This window comes from Nelumbo lutea, chromosome 5 (genome assembly GCF_056320005.1).
Source record: "Nelumbo lutea isolate HS-2025 chromosome 5, American lotus-T2T, whole genome shotgun sequence".
NCBI classification, from domain to species: domain Eukaryota; kingdom Viridiplantae; phylum Streptophyta; class Magnoliopsida; order Proteales; family Nelumbonaceae; genus Nelumbo; species Nelumbo lutea.
This window is the reverse complement of record NC_142688.1, coordinates 23,440,191-23,457,321: the sequence shown is the minus strand read 5'-3', so window position 1 is coordinate 23,457,321 and position 17,131 is coordinate 23,440,191. Positions and strand designations below refer to the sequence as shown.

The following is a 17,131-nucleotide window of genomic DNA, read 5'->3' as shown; positions in this document are numbered from 1 at the left end:
ACTTGGATAGCTTATTTAATATCCAAAAGGAATAAGACTTTTTTGGAGGTAACCCCAAATCTTCCTACCAAGCTGAATCGCCATTAAATTGGCTAAAGGTTATCCTCGCATTAAGGTTTTTAAAAACGATCCAAAACAGAATTGGTAAGGGGATTGTTTTCGGTTAAGTGGTTCAATCGTTCGAGTCAAACGGTTCAATTTGTGATATCATAAATAAATTAAAAATAAAAAATATATTTATAAATAAAATAAAATAACATAAAATATTAAAATATATATATAGAGACAAATACAAAAAATAAAACCATCTAAATACAAAAATAATATAGTACCAAGTACATATAAAATATAAAAATAAAATACAAAAAAAAATCTAAAAAATACAGAAAAAACTCAAAAAAATTAAAAAATATAGGAAAAAAAACAGAAAAGTTCTACAGCTATGTGCATGTTGAGGATGCTAGGTAGATGGTGTTGGTTTATGGGTGCAATTCAGCTAGCATAAGAAGTTAATATGGAAATACGTTACCCTGCTCAAGCCAATATTCCTCAAACACTATAACAAGGTCTTCGGTTCACAACACAAACGGATGAAAATTAAAAAAAAAAAAAGAGGCACAAAAAACTAATGAACTAAAAAAAGAGAATTCTTTAGTAGAAATAGAGCAAAGCAGAAACTTCTACCCCCAAAAAAAAAGCCGAGCATAAATGAATGATTACATTACAAAGACAAAAAGAAACACTTGACCGGCTGAATAAAATTGAATTGATCAACCTTAGACAATAATGGTTGAGAGAAAGATAAGAGAAGAGAGAGTACTCAGACAGTCCTCAAAATAAATTGAACAAGGATGCGGAAGTAAAAGTTATTCATCGACCTTGACGAAATTAGAATGAGCCAACAGAGAAGCGGCCACGCAAAATAAAAAGGAAGGATGAATAAAAAACAAAAAAGTGAATAGGAAAAAACTTGTATGTGACCAAAATCATCGCCGGCCGCTGCAGTCCGTGTCTCCTTGTTGTTGCTGCCAACTGCCAACTGCTACTACCGCAGCATATTATAAACCCCCAACAGCTGCTGCAAAATCGCCTGCCGCTGCTACTTCTTGCTCCTGCTTATTACAAAAAGAAATCCATCGTAGATGAAGCTCACCGCCATTGTCTGTCGTCATGATTCACCGTCGGTCGTGGTTGTCGCAGATCGTCTGAGAGGAAGGAACTCAGGTAAGGTTTCGTTCTAAACTTCTAACCCTAACTCGTAAGACTTGGGAATCGGGGACATGAATGTCCTTTTATTGTTTTTTTTTTTAATCTAATGAAAATTAATTTCATAACCCGCAAACCGCTGTTCGGGTCGAACAGTTTATCGGTTCGACCGTCCGGGTCATCGGTCCTTTTTACCTTTTCAAAGGTTATTTAGGCATTAACAGTTTATGGTATAACTGGACCCCGATGGTTGAACGGTTATCGGTTTTTCTGGTCTGGCTCGATTTTGAGAACCATGCTCGCATTAGATAAAGCTGATGATATGGTGACTTCTGTCATATTTGATTCGCTGCTTGGGCTTCATTCCTTAATCTTCATGTTTGATTCATCAACAATAATTTGATTACAAAATTTTTGTCATGAGCCTCATTCATTTAAAAATGAAAAATCAGCTTACAATACAAAAGTTGAGTAGCCTACGACATGAAAGTAGTCATGCCACATCATGTTAATTTTCATTCTTTAAATAAATTCTATGTTACTTTTAGTAAACCATTGACTTAGGTCTACAAGATTGTTGCCATAGATGTTTACTAGCAGATTACTATGGAAATTTATGCCAATGGGCATTGATTGTCACCCATCCGCCCGTAAACATTTACGCTAACAGTTTTGGAGACCTATACTGGCACTTTTATGACTACTAACATAGAGTTTTTTTAAGCATGAAAATGAGCAATATAGGACACTTGTCGGTCTGGAAAGTAAAAACATTTTTTAGGAAAAAAAAGTGTTTGGTTCATAGCAATATGTTCTCATTATGCCCATTTTTAACCCATTTTTGCTCATTTTAGAATTTCATGTTGGATAAAAATGAGAAATAATTGAGAGTTGAACCAAACATGGCTTTCATTGAGATACATCCTTTATTAGTTAACATCTATACCAATATGTTTGGAGCTTTAAATGGGTCTTCGTATTTGACCAACCGAGGGTGACTCGTTGGCATGTTGATTTGCTCCGGCATTGATGTGGAATCAATTCTCACAACAATCGATTTGGGGAAAGGGGGTTGTTAGTGGTGCATAGCACCAAATACAATATTATTATTATTATTATTATTAATTAGTATTAGTATTAGTATTAGTATTGACCATAACTTTGTGAGAAAAACAAATAATTTGCCCTTTCTCCTTGAAGAGATGGGGATACAATGATAGAGGAGATAACACAATTACATAGATCTTACAAAATGGTGTCCAAATTATCATCTTTTAAGCTAACTATTTTGCACATGTGGCATGCATCCTCTTACACTAGTAAAATATTAATGCTAAGTTTGGGGGTGTTTATTTGAATAAACACTTATTTTGGGTCAGGAACACACTGATAAGCAGCCCAAATATGTGTTTATCCCTGAAAATAAGCACTTATTCAATAAACCCAAATTTCTAGCTTATTTAGTAAGGTTGTGTTTAGCAAGACTTATTGTCACTAAGCGAATTTTTTTAAAAAGTGTTTCTAAAAAGGTGCTTAAAACATGCTTGGTAAGGTGCTTTTTTTGTCATGTGTTTCCTAATAAAAAGCATTCTTTTGACAACATTGCTTGGTTGAAAACAGGCTTTTTCCAATATAATATACAATATTATCCCCAGTCATGTATAATTCTAAAAAAACATGTATAAACACCATTTTAAGCCCATAAAATGCCATTTTATTTGTTTCCAACAAAGAAAACCACTGTTGGGGATTTAGTTAAAAATAAAAAATAAAAAAACAATGATGGAAGGAAAAATAAAGAAGAGTGAGATAGAATGGTGAGGATTGATATTTGATCAATGTTACACAGGAAAAAAAAAAGAGAAAAGAGAGAGAGAAAAATCGATTGAAAATCATACTTGGTTGTAGTTTGCATCTGCTACAAGATACAAGTGGGAATAAGATGGGGTGGAGCTAATCTACTAGTAGCCTCCCCTATAAACCCTTAGGGTGGAACTAAGATTTCTAGGAGTGGATTGAACAAATAAAACCCCAAATTTTTTTGAAAGATAAACACTTATATTAACACAAAACCAAGAGAACAAAGTCCTCCACCCTCGGTATCCCATCTTGATAATCATTTAGAACAAAAGATGATAAACAATGAGATTTAGCTATGGGGCACCTTATAGGCGGGGCTGTTAAATATTTGGTTTACAAAACGGAAATTAACTTTGCTAAAGTTCAACATTAAGTTCCTGGTCCTAGACAAAAGCCAATGGCAAGACCAAGGAAGATCTGCAGTTTGATGTAACGCCCTTACAACTTGTTGAGCGTCCAAATATATACAAACTTCTTGAGTGTTCCAGGCTTGAAGCTCTGATAAGACCTTCATAATGACAAATAGTTCAGCTTGGACTACTAAAGAAACCTAATTAGTTCAACCTCCAATATTTTTTAAACAGGATAAATTTTTTGAAAGAATAATGAGACCATAACTAAACAATGAATCCGGTATTTTCCCTGCATCAAGCTAGTAATATGGCTTATGGCAAGTGAAATTCTATCCTTTGAACTCCGAATTATGGAAGGACCATATACATTTAAAAGTCAGAATGACTGTTGGAAAGAATTATTGATTCGGTTAATAAGAATAATAGGCAAGATTTGCCTATTTCATAAACATTTTTCATTCTTAGCATACCAAATATAATACCAAATCGTGGTTATCCAACCTAACATGTTCATAAAAAGAGAATTATTTGCAGTTTGGTTATACAAACTTTGAATACATGAAGTATAAGACCCTTGAAATATATTTTGCAGATGAAAGTTCCAATGGTTACAAAATAAAATTGCCTGAGTATAATGACAATACATGAACAAATAAGTTATAGATTTGACATTCGAGTCACAAAGAACACAAATTTTTTGATTTCTTTATTCAAAAAAGAAAATCTTTTACTAGAAAAAAATTGATGAGGGTAGATTTGGCCCTCCAATGAAATTGTGACACGTGGCACCTCGTGACAACTAGGAAAACACCCAGCCAACAAACTTACAAAGTTGGTGACCCACCCGGGCACCAGTCTGGCCGGCCTGGCGCGACCTGCGCACGACCTGATGCGCGCTTGCGCGACCTGCGCGAGGCACACGCGACCTGCGCGGCGCGCGCGCAGCCTACGCGAACTGCGCACGGCCTACGCGAACTGCACACAGCCTGCACGAGCTGCGTGCGGCGTGCGGCCTACGCGACCTAGCCGACCTGGACCAGCCTAGCGCATGATCTGGCCAAGCCGCCCATAAGGCGCCCACCGACAAACCTGGCTAGACACTGACCCGCCAACTGACACAGGCGCTAGCTTGACGACTTGGTCTAAACACTGACCCGCCGACTGACACAGGCGTCGACCTGACGACCTGACCTAGACACTGACCCGCCGACTGACGCAGGCGCCCCTCTGACAACCCGACCCAGGCGCTGACCTGGCCGCCTGACACAAGCGCCAGCTTGACGACCCCGAGGAGTTCACCACCGTACCCCGGTTATGTCAGGATGCGACGAGTCTTACCGTTTGGAGGCTTTTCACCCACCTAACCCGCGTGTGGAATAATCATCTTTTTGTAGCTTTAAGCCACAAGTTTCATCGAAGTATCGAACTCGTATGGCTAGGAGTTACTCGTTCGTTTTTTTTTTTTAATTAATTTTTCTGAAAACAAAGGTAAATACAAGAAAAAGTAAAACTATACAATTTTGTATTTTATATTATTATATATATATATATAATATATATATTTATACTGTATATACCTATATTTATATTTCTTCCAAACTGAGCCGAAAGGAAAATGTTCAATATACAAAACAAAGAATATGGAAGGGAAAACCGAAAACGGCGAGATGGCAAAATGGGCGGGTATAAGATCCAACATCCGGAAAATTAGAAATCACGTATGAAGATTAGTTGTTTATAAGGTAAGACCCGACTTTATAAATTAGAACAGGGGCCGAAACAGGTATCTGGATATCTAGCAAGTAGCAAATTAGCAATTTAACAAAAAAAAAAAAAAGCGAGAAAACAACCCTTTGTAAAGTCACCTTGCGCCCGCCTGTACCCCGTCCTAGACACCTGAAACAAAAACTGGTAATTTGTGCCATCCCTTGCCCAGTTGCCCTTACTAGGGAGGATTATCATAAAACCACCAATTTCACTGACCAACGTTCATGGATCATGGTCATTGATGGACAAAGCCCAAAGGAGATGTTCGTCCAAGTTCTTCACCTGCCATCCTTTTAAAGGTACATTTATGATTTACCCTCATTTTCCCGCATTTTCTAGTGTGTGTGTTCGTGACTGCGTATATAGACATGTCGTATGTCGTGTATGTAACATTGCACAGTCAAGCTTGTGCTTACCAGTTACCTCCCGCCCTTTCCTCTAAAAAAAAGGAACCAATGGAAAAATAGGGGGCGAAAACTCCTAATTAACGCATTTGGAGTGTTTCTCGATTTTGATTGTGTTTTTCAGATGTGTTTGCTTGATTAAGGATTTCGCCTTTGGAATTGGTCCCCCACACATTTATGTGACTGTGTCTTTGAATCTTGGCTGAGGCTGCTCTAGATGTTGATGATCTGTAGTGGATATGGGTCCCTTGTTAGATCAATTTTGAGATTTGATTCAATTTTTTCTTTCTGGACGTACTTATGGTTTTGTCATCTGGGTGTATGAGTTTAGGGGCTTTGGATCGTGATCAGTGTAAAGTAGAGGTTATGGGGTTGTTTTGGGATTTCTATGGGTTGCAAATGGTGGAGAACTGTTCCATGCCTATTGCCTGTACCATTTATTTATTTATTTATTAGAAAAAGTTCGTAATGACGCATTTTGTTATTATTCTGACTTACGAAATTTGAAAATGACGATACATGTAAACGGAGGGGCAGCATCATCTTGAGGTTTTTCGTTTTTGTTTTTGATGTCTTTTATATATATATATATATATATTTATGCTATAATGGTTCCGGATTTGAGGGTTGGGAACCGAATTTTATTGCCCTTGCTGTTTGGATGATAATGGGGTATGATCTTCGCAAATGGTGTAGTGCACGAGTCCATTCAAGAACTAATTAAATGAGACAGAGGACCTGGTTTTATGTACTTTTTTTCTCCAAAAGATGCCAAGAAATTAATAGCTAGGTAGTTTAGTCGGTTTACTTGTACCAAAAGAAATCTTCTATACTAGCGACCATGACAGCACTAACCGAGGTATTTTCTGATTTGTAGAAAACCATTTGGTTTAAAACGACAATATTTAATTTGCTGATAAAAAAGACCAGGCTTAATTTAACTAGCTAAACATGGCTCAAGTTCAACAAGTTGAGGAAACAAAACCAATATAAATTATATCTGAATTTTAGTAAGTTCACTGATTTAAGTTGTGGCACTATATCTTTTTTTTTTTTTTTTCGTGAATTCTGATTGAAATATGGTTATGCTTTTTTTTTATGTGGCAACTGGCAAGTTCATAGCAAGGAACCCATTCTTCAATTTAAGATGCATTTTTAAGTTTTCTCTTAATAATATTAACTGGGATATAATTTAGGGATTCTCTGATGGCTTTGATTTAAACAGTATTCCTGAATTTATTGTGAAAGCCAGTCACTTTTCCTACCGAGTACCAAGTTGTTTGCTGTTATGCCTGGTTGCTTTAGAAGTTCTGGATATGAACTTTGAACAAAATTTCCAACTTGGAGTATAAACACATGACATGAGAAACACAATATGTAACTAATATAGTAAATGGGGATACAATTCTCTGCTCGAATCAAGATGGGAGGATGGGAAATAGCTCTAATACCATACCTGTATTGTGAAAGTGGCTCTTTAAGATGCCTAAAAACACATATGAATAGGGGCTGCTATGGGAAACTGAGATACATTCCTTCATTTCTGAAATTTTTTGATGAATATCTTTCATTTCTGAAAATTCAAGACATGAACAGATTTGAATATGATCTGTTGCATTGATAGCATGCCTTTACTTTCACTTTTTTTTTCTGAATCATCTCTTCTAATAATAGTATCTTATTTTGGCATTTTTTATAGCAAGTTTTGTTAAGACATGCCATCTATGCATCTTATCTTTTTTATTTTATTTTTTGATAGATATTATCTTTTTTATTTTATTGACAAAACAAATAAATAAATTGTCTGGAGTTAAAGAGAAAGATACATGGTATAATTCAAAAAGAGTCCTGCGATGTTTACCAAAAAAAAGTCACATGATAGAAGTATTCTCCATTACCCATATTGGTATTGGTTTTAAACTTGGTATCATATTATGCTAATAGGGGCACACTCAGGATGCTCAGGTATCAAGGTGATAACATGGCATGTATGCAGGTCATTGGGATGTGGCATTTGGTAACTTACTAAGAAATTTCATTTGCAGAAGTTATCCATGTTGGGGCTTCACTGCCATTTTTTTTTTATCTTAATATATTTTTTTAAGAAAGGCAAAGTATAATGAATTGCATTACTGTAGGTAAAAGGGGAAAAGTTCCCCATACAGTGAATGGCTATACATCTCTGCTGTTTTAACAAAAGATTAAAGAAGTGTGTTGATCATAAAATAACTTGTCAAGAGAAACATTGTGAGTTCTAGCCTATGAAGATATCTTGGCAGTGAGTTACATTCCAACAGATTTCATCCTGTTGGGAGCTGGTATTAGAGTAGATCCCAGAGTTCCTTTCTGTCCACACTACCCACATTATAACGGCAGGGATCCACCTACAAACCAGGGTGCCTTGGTTGCTCAGGCCTATCAAATGCCAGCTTGTAAGGGATTCCAACTATGTTGGCCAATTTATTGTTGAAAGTTCTAAGTGGGACTGGTTACTTGGTCCTCCATGCATGCCATACCTGCAAAGTAGGTACTGTCATTGTTTTTTCCCTGTTTTGTGCATCTCTATCAGCAACTTATGCTTTGGGGAGATGCTTTTTCTTTGGTCATGCAAATTATGCCTGCAAATAGTCTGAAAATTTTGGGCATGATGCTTGTTTCACCATCTTATTTGGGTATTCTTTTAGAAGTGCACAAATGACATAGAACAGGTAGGTTGTCCTACAAATTTCAGTTCTGGTGGTGGGCTTTGTAGGGTGAAGAAAGATTATTTGGGTGATCAAGGATGAAGAATATGGGTGGAGAACTATGTAAGTGATTTACCACATAGGAATGAGCAGGAGATTAGGAAGAAAGAAGTTAACTCTTGTTAAAGTAAACAACAAAGAGACAAGTCACTTAGAAGAAAAATTAAATGAGAGAGGGAAAAGAGAAAAATACCTTGGCAACGATCAGAATTTACTAAACCAAACTTTTATTCATTAAATAAACTTTCCTAAATTTCAATTACATCTATACTGTTCTCAAAAAAAAAAAAAACGACTATGGATAGACTCAACATAAGGGGTTGGATCTCCTTTTACAGACTCTAATTTGGACTAAAAAATTAACTGAAAACAACTGCTAATTGCTTTAAAACCATGACAAACCTATATGTAACCCATAGGGATACTTAAATAAGGACTTTAACTCCTAAAACAATTTTAATAACCCATTAACTTAATGTAACTTAATGGTAATCACAAGAGTCGCCATAGACAGTGATAAGACCAAGAGCTGTGGCAAACCAAGGCCTGTGCACGGGAATAGCCAGCCTGCATACCAAGTTTACAAGAAAAGGGAGAAGCCACGTCAGCAAGAATGTAGTCCAAGTGGCTGACTGTTAGAACAGAATAACAGTCCTACAACAAGCTGTAACCATCTTGTAACAGACTGCAACTGTAAACAACTTACCTCTCTTTAAAAACCCGAAGAAGAAATAAAGAGGCAGGAATTCCATCAGAACAAATCTCTCTCTCTCTCTCTCTCTCTCTCCCCCTCTGAATCCCCTTTTCTTCCCCTCTCCCTGTTTCCCTTCAGTTTCCTCTTCTCTCATGAGCTTGGTTCACTCTACGAACCCTGAGTTAGGCAGCACCTAACAGATTGGTATCAGAGCATGACCAATACGCGATCTACAGCCATGGAGGCCCGAGTTGATCAGGTGGGAGTTGAGCTCCACCGAGTTTCAGGCGAGATGCGAGGTATCAAGGATACTTTAACAGAAATCTTGCAAAGATTGGAGCAGAGCCTGCCGACTGAAGACAGGGAAATTGACCAAGATCGAGTTAGCCAAGGAAGCAACCGAAGAAGCAGCTCCACCCTGGAAAGAAACACCAAACTGAACTTCCCAATTTTCTCAGGCGGAGACCCCATCCCATGGATATACAGGGCGGAAAATTTTTTTGAATACAACGAAACATCTGGACCACACAGGGTGGCATTGGCAGCAATGCATCTGGACGGAGATGCCATCCTCTGGTATCAATGGTACCGCCGAGGGCATCCCCGTATTCCATGGTTCGACTTCATGGATGATCTGTGCATCCGATTCGGGGCTTCTGATTATGAAGATTTTGACGAGAGTCTTGCGAAGATAAAACAAGTAGGAAGTGTTTGTGACTACCAATTGGAGTTTGAACGTCTATCGTTAAGAGTCCAAGGGTGGCCGGAGAAGGCTGTGGTCGGAGCTTTTATGGGAGGACTCAAGGAAGAAATCTGGTTGGAGGTCAAGGCGATGCACCCAGCAACGGTAATGGTCGCAGCAGCCCTAGCCCGCACCCAAGAAGAAAAGATAGGTCGAGCCCGACGTCTAAACAGGCCCTGGCAGCAAATAAACAAATCATTTACTGCACCAAGACCGGAAGGGACGGGGTCCGGTAAAGACGGCAGCATATTAGGCAAACCACCGTGTAACTTAGGCCCGAGTCCCGTTATTCCATTCAAGAAATTAACGTTGGCAGAAATGCAAAATCGCCGAGACAAAGGTCTCTGCTACAATTGTGAAGAAAAGTTTGTCCCCGGTCATAGATGAAAAACTCAACAAGCCTTCCTGTTACAGACTGAGGAGGAAGAGGAGGATCAGCAACTGGAAGAAGGATCGTCAACTCAAGAACACTGGGTTGAGACCATACAACCAGAAATATCGCTACAGGCCTTAGCAGGGTTTTCATCACCCCAAACCATGGGGGTGACAGGTTTAGTTCGGGGTCGCCAGGTGTCTATCCTAATCGACAGTGGTAGCACTCTAAACTTTGTAACCACTGTGCTAGTCAGACGATTAAGATTGCCAGTTCAGCCCACAACCTCATTTAAGGTCCATGTGGCAAATGGGACCTCACTCCAATGCGATGGAATTTGCACAGACATTGGGTTATGCATCCAAGATCAACAATTTCGGGTTGATCTGTATCCACTGGAGTTAAGTGGGGCCGACATTGTATTGGGAATTCAATGGTTGCAGCAACTTGGGCCTGTTCTATGCGACTGTACCCGTTTGTCTATGGATTTCATGATAGAAGGGACAAGAATACATTTGCAAGGCCACTCAGCTAGCCGAGCCAGCCCAGTAAGCTTGGCATCCATGTTGAAAGAAGCACGAGACCCGAATCAGCTCATCATCTGGGGATCAAATCATCCACTCAGCTAGCCGAGCCAGCCCAGTAAGCTTGGCATCCATGTTGAAAGAAGCACGAGACCCGAATCAGCTCATCATCTGGGGATCAAATCATCCACTCAGCTAGCCGAGCCAGCCCAGTAAGCTTGGCATCCATGTTGAAAGAAGCACGAGACCCGAATCAGCTCATCATCTGGGGATCAAATCATACAGGCCCAATGCTATCCCAGGCCCAGGATACAACTCAAGCTGGATACAAACAGCAGCTCCGCAACATCCTCCAGCAATATGCTGCAGTTTTCAAGGAGCCAACGGACCTACATCCAACAAGGAATCATGACGACAGAATCCCACTATTGCTGGATGTGCCTCCTAACAATGTAAGGCCCCACCGTTACCCTTATTTTCAAAAACAAGAAATTGAAAGGCAGGTTCAAGAACTATTGGATAAAAATTTTATTCAACCCAGCCACAACCCATTTTCTTCACTTGTTCTTCTTGTCGAAAAGAAAGATGTTGCGATTTTGTGTGGATTATAGGGCACTTAATAATATTACGGTTAAGGACTGCTTTCCAATTCCAATAATAGATGAACTACTGGATGAACTCAAGACTGTAAGAAAATTTTCAAAGTTGGATTTACGGGCTGGATATCATCAGATTAGAGTCCATGAAATTGACATTCCAAAAATGGCCTTTCGGACTCAAGATGGCCACTATGAGTTCTGGGTTATGCAATTTGGCCTCACAAATGCCCCGGCTACCTTCCAAGCCTTAATGAACGACTTGTTCAGGCCACATTTACGTCATTCATATTAGCCTTTTTTGATGACATTTTGCTGTGCCTCACATGGGCCCAACATTTAGTGGATTTGCAGATCACCCTAGACATTCTGTTACAAAATCAACTGTATGCCAAAGAATCGAAGTGCGCCTTTGGGCAGGGCCGTGTACACTATTTGGGCCATGTGGTGGAAGACGGAAGCGTCTCAGCAGATCCAGACAAGATAGCTGCCGTCCACAGTGGTCAACGCCACGTAACACCAAGGAACTCCAGGCATTCCTAGTAACACCAAGGAACTCCAGGCATTCCTAGGACTCACAGGGTACTATCGACGCTTCATTAAAAGCTATGGGATAATTGCAGCACCACTGACAGCCCTTCTAAAGAAGGACTCCTTCAGTTGGGACAACAAAGCCCAAGTAGCATTTGAAGCCTTAAGAGCAGCGGTGTCATCCCCACCAGCTCTAGTCTTACCGGATTTCAACAAACCATTTGTGGTTGAGTGCGATGCATCGGGACTGGGCGTGAGAGCAGTGCTGATTTAAGATGGTCAGCCCCTTGCCTTCTTCAGTAAGGTATCATCCACCACACAAAACCACTCTTCAGTCTACAACCGGGAATTAATGGCAGTTGTATTAGCAGTTCAGCATTTGGGCTCCTACCTGCTAGGCCGTAAGTTTATAATTAAGACTGATCACCAAAGTCTGAAATTCCTATTGGAACAACGGGTCCTTTCTCCAGATCAGCAGCGGTGGGTCTCAAAGTTAATGGGCTTTGATTACACTATTGAATACAAACTGGGAGCAACGAATAGGGTTGCGGATGCACTGTCACGTCAACCCAAACGTGGAGTGGAGAGCATACTCCAATTGTAGGTGTTCCAACAACCCACGACAGCACTATGGGACCAATTAAGGGAGGCAGCCGACAGTGATAAGGAACTCCAAGCAATAAAGACACAGTTGTTGCAGCAAACAGGGGACAAACCGGGTATTCTATCCAAGGGTTAGTGCTGTACTATAAAGGTAGAATGGTGTTACCAGCGGACTCAGCACCTTTGGACCAACTCATAAATTACTTCCACGCGACACCGATGGGTGGACACTCAGGAGGCCTGGTATGTTAACAATGCAAGTTTTGGAAGTATGAGGCCCAATCCCCAGCTGGGCCTGCTAAAACCATTACCCATACCCAACCAAGTTTTGGAAGATATCTCTATGGATTTTATAACAGGCCTACCGACCTCTACCGGTAAATCAGTCATATTAGTGGTGGTTGATCACCTTACAAAATACAGCCACTTCTTAGCACTGTCACATCCATTTACTGCAGTTACAGTAGCTAACACTTTTGTGTGGGAAATAGCTTGGCTCCATGGGTTCCCAAAGTCTATTGTTTCTGACAGAGATCCAGTCTTCATAAGCCTCTTTTGGAAAGAACTTATTCCCCTCCAAGGTGTACAGGTCAGCAAATCCACAAGCAACCATCCACAGTTAGATGGGCAAACGGAGGTGGTCAATTGTTGCTTAGAAACATTTCTACGGTGTTTCACCGGAACAAAGCCGAGACAATGGTTCAGCTGGCTGCATTGGGCTGAATGGTGGTGCAACACTACCTATCAAATATCGGCTGGGATGACCCCTTTTAGGGCATTATATGGTTGTGAATTTGTGATCCACCCACATTGATTCCCTATGAAAGGGGCTCCACAGCAGTATCTTCACTAGAAGAACACCTGCTAAATCGAGACAACGTTCTACAGGGACTTAAACAGAACCTACTCTGGGCCCAACAATGGATGAAACAATCATATGATAAACACCATAGGGAAGCACACTATCAAGTTGGGATATGGTTTACTTGAAATTGCTTCCCTACAAGTTGCTTTCTGTACAAAAATAGAGATGGAACAAACTGACACCTCGCTACTTTGGACAAGATCTTGGAGAAAATTGGACCTCTTGCATACAGATTGGATCTCCCACCCAGTTCAAGAGTGCACCCAGTCTTCCATGTCTCAGTTCTCAAAAAATGCTTGGAACCAGAGGCTATAACTCAACCACATCTTCCAGTTTTCCAGTGTGTATCACTAATTTCAGATGGGTCAAGAAAGGCTCCCACATTGTTCCAGAAGCCTTAGTTGTGTGGTCATAACTACCGGAAGAGGATGCAACATGGGAATCCTATCTGCAACTGCAACACCAGTTCCCCCATATTGACCTTGAGGGCAAGGTCCAGCTTAACCAGGGGGGTATTGATAAGACCAAGAGCTGCGGCAAACCAAGGCCTGTGCACAGGAATAGCCAGCCTGCATACCAAGTTTACAAGAAAAGGGAGAAGCCACGTCAGCAAGAATGTAGTCCAAGTGGCTGACTGTTATAACAGAATAACAGTCCTACAACAAGCTGTAACCATCTTGTAATAGACTGCAACTGTAAACAACTTACCTGTCTATATAAAAACCCGAAGAAGAAACAAAGAGGCAAGAATTCCATCCGAACAAATCTCTCTCTCTCTCTCTCTCTCCCCCTCTGAATCCCCTTTTCTTCCCCTCTCCCTGTTTCCCTTCAGTTTCCTCTTCCCTCACGAGCTTGGTTCACTCTATGAACCCTGAGTTAGGCAGCACCTAACAGAGTCTAAAAGTTACCATATAGTAATTTTAGTTTTATTAATAGTAAATTTGTAGAAGACCAAACTTCAACTCTATTCCTAAGACACCAAAAAACTAGAAAATAAATTAAAAAATCTCAAAAATTTATCATCCAAAAATTATGAAATTGGTCTAGGAATCGGAAGAAAGCTCATATATTTCTCCTTCAAAATTTTCCTTGCAGCTAAGGTATACAGTTGAGTACTGGTACTCTAGAACTAACTTAAAAGCGCATATTGTGTGCCAATTTAGCAGTTTGACCCATTTAGGTTACCTACTCATCAGTTATGAATCTTGCTACTATCTTTGTATTTGTATATCAGTTCTGGCACAGATTTTCTGTAGAGCATTTAAGATGTTATTTGAAGCTAAATGATATTTCCTTATACTTTACAGTTATCATTGTTAATATTGCCATTTTACTGCCTTGTATTTGGAAATGTTTTAGTTTGAGTGAGTGTCATCAATATTTTCTCCTCTATAGCCTTGATATGACTCTTCCAAGGGTTTATGTGTGCAGTATAGTAGAGGGGAGCATAACCTCATACCGGTCAGACGTTTTATGGCATTTTAAGTATTATCTTAGAGCTATGGAAGTGCTTTCATGCTCCAATGTCAAGTATGCTGAAGAATCTAATCAACCTAAACAGAATGCAGGGACAACTTTTATGTGTGGTGGATAACTGAACTGCCTTGAACCAGGGAAACAAGCTCAGGCATTGGTCTGTATGCATAAGGTGGAAGACCTTGCACTGAATGATGAAGGGCCAGAGAAAGATAACCAGATGGAGATGAAGGTAAAGTAGATGGATTGCCCACTTCATTTGGTGCATGCAGTGGAATTTCAGATTGTGGACATAGTGAAAAGCAGCAAGAACCTTGTAACTTGCATGATTCTAAATGGAATAAATTGAATGGACAAAAGGAAGGTGCAGAATCTTGCACAGATTCTGAGAGCTTACATGTCATTGTGGATAAGATTAGAACTGTTCCACCAAGTAGCAACCAGGAGGGAAAATCTCATCTTCTCAAGGCTGTGTATCCAAAACAGGATGAAACTATGGCCTTGTGGGTGAAGGTATGTACTTCTGTATACTTTTGCATTTTAGATTAGTTTCCAATTTGACCATTGTGTGGTTCATTAATTTATATGCATAAGGAATTGAAGAAGCTGCCATTTAGAGACAATGAGCAATGCGAAAAATAAACCTTTTACATGTGGAATTAGCGCACGTGCAGCTCCCCATGGAGATCCTGTTAGCTAAATTGATCTCTGTTTATCTGTTATATGCATTGGTTACAATGTGTAGAAAATGATGCTGAAAGTTGTTAGGTCAAAGCCCTGAACCAACTGCATAATTACCTCTTGACTATTGACAAATTTTCTTGTGGTCTGTTGGGGGAATCCTTTATATGCCCTCATCCCATTAACTCTTTCATAGACTTAATTTACAAATTATAACTTGGTTAAATATAAGCTTTCCAGTGGGATATTATGCATATATATGCCTTACAGATGGGAAAGTGCTATTTTGATGTTCCTTTTCCTTTTCAAGTACAGTGGAGAGGAAAATGGCAAGCAGGATTTCGATGTGCAAGGGCTGACTGTCCATTATCAACATTGAAAGCAAAGCCTACTCATGATAGAAAGAAATATTTCGTGGTATTTTTTCCCCACACCAGGAATCATTCCTGGGCTGATATGCAACTTGTCTGTTCAATCCATGAGTTCCCTGAGCCAATTGCACATAGGACACACTATGCTGGTGTGAAAACAGTAAGAGATTTGTCCGTCCCACACCGTTTTATCATGCAGAAGCTTGCTGTTTCCATGCTAAATTTAAGTGACCAATTGCATCCCGAGGTAAGAATTGGTGCTCAGGTTACACCAAGTTCTTTCTTATTTGGTTTATCTTTCATTTTTGTGTTTTCTTTCTGCTAAATAATGGTTAGGTTTTTGTTGAGAGTATGCGCAATGTGTCAGCATGGAAGGAATTTGCCATGGAGGCTTCCTGCTGCCAGAGTTATTTCTGATCTTGGAAGGATGCTTTTGAAGCTTCACAGCGTAAACTTCTTTCTCTGATTCTGTTTTGATTGTTAATAAGAAAAAATAATACTTATTTGATGGTAGCCAAGGAAAGAAAGGTGGTCCATAAAAACCTTACTCAAATTCATGGTTGTAATTTTGATATTGATGAAACATTTTGCCATATAGAGTTGGAGATATTTCCCTAATTTAGCTAAGATATTTTGAAATCTGAAAAATCAGAAAAGTTTTCTAGAAGCATGGAATTAGTTAGTAAACCTTCAAGAGACCATTAGAAGAAATACAATTGCACATTTAAGGCTTAAAACCATATCAAAGAACTATATAAATCAAATAGGAAATATTAAGAGATTGTAATAGGTATGTTTCTACTTGTCTCCCTTCTGGTCTTTGGCCATCTTGTCTTCTTTATATATGTCAATTATTTTCCATTTTAACTTTTGTCTTTATTGTTACTATATGTTTTGATTAGATTGAGAATGCCTTTTTGTAGTCATATGCAGTTTTTTTTTTTTTCTTTTGAATTATAGTGACTTAATAAGTGAATCATATCAAAGTAGTAAGCCAATTATCTAATCACCAATTCCTTGCTGGTTCTTTTAGGAAAATGGTTTTTAAAAGTTATGATTCTTTTAATGAAAAGTTTTTTAATAACATTCTAACATGTTAAATGTTGAATAAATATATAGTCTATCAATGGAAGCACATTTTTTTTTTATCAATAAAAGGAGATTTTATTAAAAGCAAGTTGAAGTATTACAATAAGGTGGGAGTTTTCTCCATTCCAAAGACTGATATATAATTTATAATGTTGCCCAAAACATTTGGTGCCTACAGCCCCTTCTGAACACAAGATCCCAATTAAACCCGATGCAAAGAAATTCTCAAACTTAGAGTTGGGTTCAAATTTG

General features: G+C 39.1%; 1 long non-coding RNA gene and 1 pseudogene across 2 annotated transcripts in view; one reads left to right on the top strand and one right to left on the bottom strand.

Annotated features, from left to right (window-relative positions):
* Positions 1 to 8,544: 8,544 nt before the first annotated feature.
* LOC148851003 (uncharacterized) lies at positions 8,545 to 10,263 on the bottom strand. The gene is made up of 2 exons (XR_016098885.1): positions 9,041 to 10,263; positions 8,545 to 8,901 (listed from the first exon to the last, which is right to left on the bottom strand). It is a non-coding gene; the product is annotated as an uncharacterized LOC148851003 (long non-coding RNA).
* Positions 10,264 to 14,763: 4,500 nt separating this feature from the next.
* LOC148851002 (uncharacterized) overlaps positions 14,764 to 17,131 on the top strand; it is a 33,141-nt pseudogene continuing 30,773 nt past the window's right edge. The window contains exons 1-4 of the transcript XR_016099406.1: positions 14,764 to 14,848; positions 14,959 to 15,251; positions 15,735 to 16,037; positions 16,127 to 16,238. The product of XR_016099406.1 is annotated as an uncharacterized LOC148851002 (transcript). The remainder of the gene's footprint in view (positions 14,849 to 14,958; positions 15,252 to 15,734; positions 16,038 to 16,126; positions 16,239 to 17,131) is intronic.